Source organism: Cnephaeus nilssonii (assembly GCF_951640355.1).
Source record: "Cnephaeus nilssonii genome assembly, chromosome: 14".
Lineage (NCBI taxonomy): Eukaryota > Metazoa > Chordata > Mammalia > Chiroptera > Vespertilionidae > Cnephaeus > Cnephaeus nilssonii.
Window position 1 is genome coordinate 35795667 of NC_137085.1, and position 10314 is coordinate 35805980.

At 46.8% G+C, this 10314-nt stretch overlaps 1 pseudogene across 1 annotated transcript; it reads left to right on the forward strand.

Moving 5' to 3' along the window:
* Positions 1–3202: 3202 nt before the first annotated feature.
* Positions 3203–4462, forward strand: LOC307110540 (nuclear prelamin A recognition factor-like; annotated as a pseudogene). Its single transcript has one exon. The product of its transcript is annotated as a nuclear prelamin A recognition factor-like (transcript).
* Positions 4463–10314: the final 5852 nt, after the last annotated feature.

The window sequence follows — 10314 nt, forward strand, 5'->3', positions numbered from 1 at the left end:
GGGTGCGATGCAATTGGTCAGGGGCCTGGCCATCGCCCCATGATGGCCCTGCAGAGGGAGGCCTAGGCCACCGGCCTGCGGAGCGATCGATCAATTGGGGGGCTCCATGATCGCCCCAAAGAGGGAGGCCTAGGCCACCCATCGGCAGGCTGCGGCAAGGGTGGGGGGAGGCCTCCCTCTGCAGGGGCGATCCATCAGAGAGCCCCAGCCGGGTGGGCAGGGCCTACCTCTTTGGGGTGATCAATTGTGGAGCCCCATGATCAATTGCCCCAAAGAGGGAGGCCCAGGCTACCCAGCGGCAGTGCTGTGGCAGGTGGGCAGGGCCTCCCTCTGTGAAGGCGATTCATCACGGAGTCCTGGCCAGCTGGGCAGGGCCTACCTCTTTGGAGCGATCGATCATGGGGCTCCCGGACTGTGAAAAGGCACAGGCCAGGCTGAGGGACCTCTTCCCCCGAGTGCACAAAATTCATGCACCGGGCCTCTAGTTTAATAATAACCTTACAAAAAAGAAGAGATAAGCCATAGCAGCTAATACCAAGGGTAGAATATGCCTCAGTAATTAATCCCATGATATTTCCATGAACAAAAAGAACCTAAAAGAACAAATTTTGTCAATGCTAATTAAAAAAGAATGGTTCAGAAAAGGAATGTCTCCTTAAATTAACAGCTTCCCCTCTTTTAGAACACAAGTTTAACTAAATTACCAATTATACCTACCTTGTCTGATATACTTCACATTTTATTAACCAATTTCCTTCCTTAGTCCAAGTTTTGGAAAAAAAATTCTGGATACTATGATCAAAGAGAATTTATTGGACCTTAAAAAATTCTTCCATCTCTTTACATCTGATTGTCAAATCTCCCTATATTTTTCAAGATCCAGGACACTGCATGTGCAGTCTTTGAAACAAAGCATCAGGAGTTCTTACACCAATTTCATCTGTTTTTAATACTAAAAAAGCACACAGTAGAAACATAATTTCCTGGATGCCCTCATAACCTAAAAGGTATTTAAAGCAGTGAATTGTTTTTGAATTACAGAATGCCGAATAATATTTGCCTATCTTGCTTTTCTATTTTCACTAAAATGAGCTGAGCATTAATGTTGCAGAGTCTCAAGCAAAGATACCCTGGCAAGATGACTTTTTTTTTTCTGTGCTGGGGGGTACTTGTAAGCAAACAATTGTTTAAATATGGATTTTATTTTTTAAAATATCATTGTGTTAAACAAATATCCTACATAATAAAAGCATAGTATACAAATTGTCCCCTCGACCAGGAGTTGTCCAGGAGTTCGACCAGGGGGTGGGGCCGGCCAGAGGAAGGGAGGGAGTACCCAGCCGGCAGCCGCTAGGGACTCTACCAGTGCACGAATTTCTAGTTAATTACCTAAAAATATACTCATAGATTTTTTAAAAGGCACATTTAAAAAGCAGAGATCAGAAATATCTGTTTGCTTCAAACACTACATTCAAAGAGTAGGACTGGTGTTCCTCTCAGGGGGAGCTGCCATCACAATGACATTTCACAGTTGCAACTCAGTAGGATGATACAAACTAGGAGGGAAAAGAATGTCTTTATGTTCAGAAATCATCCCAAGTCAGAAAGCTTCCAAGCTGTAGTGAGAGTCCCATGATTTATCTTTAGAGGCAAGCACTTTGTTAACTGAACAAGTTCTAACCAGATGTTAATTGAGCATAAAATTACAAAACTTGGCTAGCACCTTGGCAGATTGTAAATCCACTGGGTAGAAGGTAGGTTGACCTCTGTGTCCTACATGGCACCTAGCATAATTTGAGTGATCTATAAATACTGAGTAAATGCAACTGGGAAATATTTGGAGTTCAAAAATTACTCTCAAAAAGAAAAATCCAAGTGTATTCTTGTTTTCTCACTAGGGGTTTATTATTAGTAATTGTTACTATATTCTGCCATTTATAAAAATACTTGTAAGATGCATTAATACATCTAATTTTTTTTCCAGTACAACCAGTTGCGTACTATTTTCCCTATTTTATAGATAAAGAACCTGAGACCCAGCAACCACATTTTTGCCCCACAAAGTGTGCTATGAAATAGCAGAGTTATATAAATAACTAGTGTCCCAGCGCATGATATCGCGCGCAGTAGGCTGCCCACCGCTTCCACGGGAGCTGGTGGGAGCCAGCAGGAGCCTAGCTGCTTCCACGGGAGCTGGCGGGAGGGAGCCGCGCCGATTCCGTGGGAGGTGGATGCCTCAGGGGCACTTACGGGTCATCGCATCTGGTCAGCCTCCCCGTCCCCCTGAGGGTGCAGGGGCTGGGGTAGGGTGTCCGTGCAGGGGGATTGAAAGAGCTCCCCGAGGCCGCTTCCTCTTCCTTCATTGCACTCCGGGCTCCTGTCAGGCGCTCTCCTCAGACCCCCGGGAACTTGGCTCTGGCTGCCCCACCCCTCCATGGCTCCCTGCAGCCCCGCCCCACTCTGCTCTCCCTGGACGCCCATCTGTCAGGAGGCTGCCGGGGCACTCTGCTGTGGGCAGCGCGGTCCTGGGTCAGGGGGTGGAGGTGTGGGGAGCAGCTCCAGTGAAGTTTAGTAAACCCCAGGTCGGTGTCGGGATTCGGCTGTGGGGCCGTGGGGGAATCTGCTTGGGCGGGACGAAATCGTGCTAGACCTGGAGTCCCGCCCCGCGGCCCCGCCCACCCTGTGAACGGTCGTGATGTGACAGCATCCTGGATAATTTGCATATTCCTCTATTATCCTAATATATAAAAACCCAGGGTCCATAACAACTGAACAGATGACCAGTCCATCTCCCGGACCTCAGGCTCCTATTGATCAGGGGATGGCTAACAGGGAACCGGAGTGAGTGGCACGTCAGGGACTGGTGAGCAGCTGGAAGGCAGGCTTCTTGGTCCCTCCTCCTGGCCCTCAGACTCCAATCAATCGGTGGCTGAGGCGGGGCAGAACTGGGGACTGGCTCCCTTAATAGTCCTGCAGGTACAATCTCCAGAGGACAGGCCAGGCACCAACGGACCAGCACCGCTGGCAGGATCCCAACAGTGCTGCCGGCCTCCTGGAACTCGGCCTCGGGCACTGCGGCCACTTCCCCTCCCTAGGAAGAAAGGATACCGCCAGCAGCGCCAGGGGTGACCAGTGATAACTGACTGCTCTCCCCATGCTTCCTCCAGTTCACTCGAGCTGGCCCCCACCCTCCCCACTCCAGATGAAGTGTGAACACTGCACACGGAAGGAATGTAGTAAAAAAACAAAAACTGATGACCAAAAGAATGCCTCAGTCAACGTCCAAAGTCTGGCTCAGGAGAACGGAGAGAAGGGAGAATTCCATAAGCTGGCTGATGCCAAGATATTTGAGTGACTGCCTGGCGTGTGACAGTTGTGTGACTGCAGAGGAAGGAGTCCAAGTTTCTCAACAGAACACCAAGGACTTGTTTCATGTTCTGAACCTGAATAAGAAATGTGATTCCTCACAGCACAAGGTGCTGGCAGTGTCCATGTGTCCTTAGTCTCTGCCTTATTTTGCTGTTAATTCAGCCTCAGTGTCACTGATGCATCCAGAAGATGCTGCGGCTTTCTCAAAAGCCTTGGGGCACACTTTGACATGAAGATAGCTGCGGACTTCAGCATCCTGGAGAGTCAGAAGGAATTTGTGCGTCGGTACTGCCAGCACCGTGAGGAAGAGCCCCGGCTGCCCATGCTGACCTCCGCCTGCCCCGGCTGGGACCGATATGCAAAACGTGTACTGGGTCACCCCATCACCCCACCTCTGCACAGCCAAGTCTCCTCAGCAGATCATGGGCTCTCTGGTGAAGGATTACTTCACCAGATGGCAGAACCTGTCCCCAGACAAGATTTTCCACGTCATTGTGGCCCCATGTTATGACAAGAACCTGAAGGCCCTTTGAGAAGACATTCCCACAGCTTTACATAGTTCCCAGGGTGCTGACTGTGTGTTAACCTCAGGTGAAATTTTCCAGATAATGGAGCAAAGTGACCTCGCCTCAAATGACGCCACCGTGGACACTCTGTTTGGAGACATGAAGGAGAAGGAGGTGAGTCTCCATGAGGGTGCCAGCTCCGACAGGTGCCTGGCACACATCTTCAGGCACATGGCCCAGGAGCTGTTCAACGAGGACGTGGAGTGCTCACCTACCGCACCCTGAGGAACAAAGACTTCCAGGAGGTCACCCTTGAAAGGGATGGAGAGGTTCTGCTACGCTTTGAGGCAGCTTATGGCTTCCAGAACATCAAGAGTGGTCCTGAAGCTGTAGAGGGGCAAGTTCCCCTGCCACTTCGTGGAGGTCCTGGCCTGCGCCGGGGATGCCTAAGCAGCAGGGGCCAGGCCCAGGCGAGGACAGGTGTGCGGACAGGGCACTGCTGTGGCAGATGGAAGGCATCTATGCTGCCATCCCGGTGTGGCTCCCCAGAGACCAGTGCCCATGTGCAGCAGCAGTACCAGGAGTAGCTGGCATGGGGAGGCGACTCCCCCGGACACAGGCAGCCCTGCACACTGCCTAGCAGGGCCCAGGGCAGCCTGCCAGGACATCAAGTGGTAAAGGTCCAGCAGACGCCCGGCCTGCAGGCCGCCTAAAGAGGGCTGTCAGACACATGAAGGAAAGGCTTAGCATCTCTTCATCGCTTTGGTTTTCAGAATTCCCTGCTCCCCTCTGTCGGCTCCCTCCCTCTGAGGGGCACTGTTGTCGTCACATGGGTGCAACTGGAATATTGTATCTTGAGAGGATTGGCCCAATATACGTATCCTTTTATCTGACGATGAAAAAAATCCCAAAGAACAAGAATGGAGACAGATTACTGTCCTTTAGGTTTAAAAAAAACCCAGAAGTGTCCTGCGAAGAGCTGAGACTTCTTGGTTCTGCCCACGCGCATCAGAGAGATTGGATGAAGAAATGGCCCAGTTTTGCCTTGACTTTACCCACTTATGTTACTCTTGAAGGTGTCTTTGCCACAATGTGAATAAACTGCCACCTTTTGGAATAGGGGCTTATACGAAAGTCTGCATTCCCAACTTTTCTTGAAACAGATCTATGTTCTGCAGCTGTGGCCACCGTCCTGAGATCAGGTCCTGTCGATCAGGTCCTGTCGCTGGGAATCAGAGGGCACTGGAGTGGAGCACCACCCCCTTCCCCATGCCCTTTTACATTCAGGGATTGAGCTGAACTCTCTTTGGGGGAGGCCTGGCAAGGGTGACAGGTGTCACAGATGGAAGGATGGAGAATGGAGAGGTGGACACCCTGCTCGGTCCCTCCCTAGGTTGAGAAACTTGGACTCCTTCCTCGGTCCCTCCCTAGAGTCAGGCAGATGAAGGCCAGCCAGCCCACCCCACAATTGGGTGAGATAGCGTCCTCTGTGTCCACCTCTCACCCCATAGGCCCGGACACTCCCCTCAGCTCCAGGCAGCCCTCTGCGTTCCATGACAGTACACTCTGCCCTCACATGCTGCTCGCCCTAAGTGAGAAGGAAGAGAGCAGTTGTCCCACAGACAACTACACAGAAAGATAGGGCTCACAGCTAGTGAGTGCAGTGGCAGTGGCGGGAGCCTCTCCTGCCTCCATGGCAGCGCTAAGGAGCAGTGAGCTGAGTGGTAAGGACCAGTGAGCAGGTGGGTGGTAAGGCGTGAGGAATTGCAAGAGGGATTTCCAACTGTTGGGATTGTGAGAGGGATTTCCAACTGTCCCAGACTGCGAGAGGGATTTCCAACTGTTGGCAGGCGGACATCCCCTGAGGGGTCCTGAACTGCGAGAGGGTGCAGGGACAGGCTGAGCCCCCCCCCCCCCTGCAGGGCATGAATTTTGTGCACCGGGCCTCTAGTTTATACATAATATGCTTTGCTCAGAAATCTCTCTGAGGAAAGTCTCTCTGAGGTTGTCCCAGTATCTGTCAACCTAATTTGATCAATAAATTCACATATACTTAATTATAATTGGGTCAATATTAATGTCAATTAACCCACCTATTATATTTATTTGATCCATGAAACAATACTAGGTGCTTTTAAAGTCTATAGGTCTAGATCATTATCATAGTTATATGTAATTATAGGTCCAAGAGAGTGACAAAGATCCTAATATCCTTACTGAACCCTGTTAATTCTGTTTGCTTCTTATCTCTCATACACACTGAGAGAGTATTAAATATCTCTGTCTCCAATTTGTCATCATCTATCTCCTTTCTTCCAACCATCTCCATATTCTGTACTTTCAAACACCATCATTCTACTGAAATGCCTTCCTTAGTGAATCATTAGTGACCTTTGAATCAACAAATGTAAACATCTTGCCTTGGTCCTCAAGCTCTCCTGGCCTTCCTATATATCTTTTAGTATTATTGTTGATTCCTTCTCATTAATATTTTCTTTGCTTGGTCCTCTGTAAAATGTCTTTATTCCTTGTGATCCTGGCCTCTACCTCATATTTTTGCATCTTTGCAACCAATGTTGTGATATCTCTAGTGATGGTGATAGAATGTTAGTTCTGAGTCAGATAACAAGTCTAAAATTCAATAAACTAGAACCAAACTTGCTCCCTACACTGAAGATTTCTTTCCCTTCTGACTTGTCTATTCTGACAATGAGTTTATCATCATCCCAAACATCTGTAATTGAAGACTGTTTTTTTGTGTGTGTGTCTGGTTTTTTTCCTGTTCTGATTGCCCAGACCCACCGGTTCTTTCTTACTTACAAGGGGTAGTGAGAGAGTCCGACGTGACTGTGCCCTTTCTTACAATACAGTCTGGGTGCATATCTATCAGATTGCTATGACAAAAGCACAACTAATGGCACATTCTTACTCAAAAGCATTCACTGTGCTCCTCTTCCCATCTCAGTCCTGTTACCTACCATGTGGAATACTATGCTCACTTCTTCAGCCAAATTCCTCATTATTCCCCTTCATTCAGAATAGCATGATATAAAGAAGAAATTTATGTATTTAGAGTCTGTACCCTTTGCATGTAGGGCTGAATTCACAGCTTCATCAGCCTCAAATGCTTTAATCTCACATAGACTGGATTAACACATCATCCAGAACTTATGCTAATTTTTTCATATGTATTTCCCTGATTTTCCAAGTCAGAAATACTTCTCTTCTCAATGAAGTTCTCTAATACTTGGTCGGCACCATTAACATATTAATTTTCTAACTTTTTTGAGTTGTGAGTATGCATCTTCATAGCTATCTGTTGGGTTCTTTGTATAGGTCTATCTTTGTATCTTCTCTCTCTCTCTCTCTCTCTCTCTCTCTCTCTCTTTCTCTTTCAATCTATCTTCCCTTTATTTTATCTATATCTATCTTCCTTTCATTAAATATTGATTCAAAAATAGTATACATATCTTAAAATGAGGAGGGATTTTCATTTGTCATTAGTTTTACACACTTAGGAGCACCTTGCATATAATAAACTCTTAACTTGATGCATAAATCCTACATAATAAAAGTGTAGTATGCAAATTGTCCCCCCAGGAGTTGGACCAGGGGGCAGGGCTGGCCAGGGGAAGGGAGGGAGGCCCTGGCCAGTGGCAGGCAACCAGGGGAAGAGAGGAAGTACCCAGCTGACAGCCGGCACACACTAGGGACCCTATCAGTGCACAAATTTTGTGCACTGGGCCTCTAGTAATTAAATAAAAGATGATGATCAAGCTGTGCCAGTATTAGAGGAGAAAAAAATATGAAGACCATCAATGGAGGTAGGATTAAAGGAAAATAAAAACACAAAAGGCTCATCAAGGGAAATCTGTATGTTGAAGTAAGAAAACTAAGAATAATTCACCTCTAAAAATTAAGAATCAATAACAAGCCTAGAGTTCAATAAGCCTATAGATGAACAGAGAAGGATAACAAGAAGTAGAAATAATGGGGAAGATCCAACAAACAAATAGGAAACATGGTCAAGAATTATAAATGAAGAAATAAGATTTCAAAGTTAGCTAAGGGAGCCAATTCTCTGGACCACAACTGTCTAGATCTAAACTTTTCCAGTGTGATTTTTCCCCCTTCTGCCTTGTACTCTTATATCTTGACAATGTCACAATGCAGGTAGTTTCAAAAGCAAAGGTTTCTTCTTGGTACCTGTTTTTTCCTGTTAGCAGGATCTGAATTGATGGTAAATACATGTAGAGTTTGGCTGAAATGCTAATCCATAAAGTGATAGCAACATATAAGGCACTGAGGACATTTTGACTACAGTTTTTAGCTGAATGCAACAGGACTCAAAAACAACAACATACAAGTTACATTAAAGTTTAAATAAATTTAGCCACTGATTTATTTTTATTAAATGGTTGAGCATATCCTAGACACTGAACTAGATTCTCTACTTAGTCACAACAACACAAGCATGGACCCTACTTTAAGGGAGCATGCAGTGTATTAGAAGAGACTGACAACAAACAGGCACACACACAACTGTGTGACTTAATGCTGCTAAGTACAATGGAAGAAGCAAACAAGGGTATCAGAAAATTGGGTAGGGTATGCAATTGGTTGATTAGAGAAATCTCTTTGAGAGTTGAGAGTTGTGCTGAGTTAAAATATAAAATGCTAATTATTTGATACAAAAGGAAACATATTCTAGTTAGAGAAAACATATGAGCAAAAATTGGAAAACTGGGTTATTCAAGGAATCTATACAGAGCAACTCATTTGCAGGATGGTGAGCCCAAGAAAGAATGAAGAGATAAGATTAGATAGCTAGACAACATCCAGATATCTGTAGCAATGTGATTGACAAACACAGAAATAATCAGAATGAACAATAAAGCCAAAATACAATTTATAATTATATACTATAATGATGTGAAATTAACTGGAATTGTAGGAATTCAGACCATCTTTAATTGAACACATTACATGACCTATAAACACTGACTGTATATTATATCTGACCATCCTATATAATAAAAGCCTAATATGCAAATTGTCCCCATCACCCCTGCCCCCAAGTAGCTGGCGAGAGGTCCCCTGGCTGACGCCTGCCATGTTCCATGCCACCCACTGGCAGTCAGGCACATCATAGTGAGTGGTTGAACTCCCGGTCTCCCAGTTGAACGGGAGTTCAACCACTCACTATGATGTACTTGACTGCCAGGGGGCAGGGGGTGGCATGGAACATGGCAAGCATTAGCCAGGGGACCTCTCGCCAGCTACCTGGGGGCAGGCGTGACAGGGATGGAGGTGTGGCACCCAAAGGAGCCTGCCCCACACCCATGCAGCCTCTTCCAGATGAGTCAGGCCGCAGCCACTGGGGCCACAGCCGCTGGAGCCATAGCCGCCAGGACCACAGGGGCTGGTCGGGTGCCCCGTGGGTTTGTGCAGGAACCAGTCTGCGAAGCCGGCCAGGAGAGAGTGCGCTGACTGCCTGGCTTCCATGCAGTGCCGCTGGGTGGCGCAGAGGTCCACGCTGCACCCCGGCCCACGGCCTGTAGCCACACTCACCGCATCTCTGTGTGGGGACTTAGGCACCATGACTCAGGCGGAGGCAGGTGCACGGGGGCCCAGGTGCTGCCCAGGGCCCAGAGGTCAGCTGAGACATGCCCTTCCATGCCAGACGCTCGCACTTTGATCGCCAGCTAGGCCTAGGGACTGCACTGGTGCACAAATTTCAGGCACCAGGCCTCTAGTATTGTATATACTCTGAGTCTATATTATCACTATTAGTGAATAGAAATGGTTTAGTTTGGGTTTGGATAATGGTTTACACTCAAAGACAAAACTTACACTCTTCTGATCTATCTCCAAAGCTCTCAGATTGCTCTAATTTAGAAATCCTCTTCAGTCACTTTTTTCCCCCCATAAATTTCTCTCTCTGAGAATGACACTCAGTTGGCATCTTTGCTTCTGGAACACATTTCAAATTCAGGGTCATGGAGATGTCATTTTAAACAACATATTCTACCTCAGATGGAAATTCTGAGTATCTGTTGGGTTAATTACTTCCAAAAGAGACAGACAGATGAGATGTTCCAATAATATTGATTGACTGTGTATTTCCTTTTTGTGTGGATTATGTTCAGCTTCTCTTTTGGGTTTGCTATTCTCAGAGAACAATAATTCATTCCCTCTTTGATACCACAGGAATGCCAGCGAGACACAGAAACCACATGCATAAACTAGAACCCCACTGATCTGCAAACTCCTTAGTCTTCTACTCCCAGGGCCATCGTGCTAGTGAATAGCACAATGTCTTTCTTTTCCCTTTTGTATTCCTGAAATCGGCCTTGAAGGAAGTCTTGAGCATTCTAGGTAGTAGATACTCCTTGCTAACTTGATGAACACCTGGCAAGACTGCTCTTCTGGACAGACA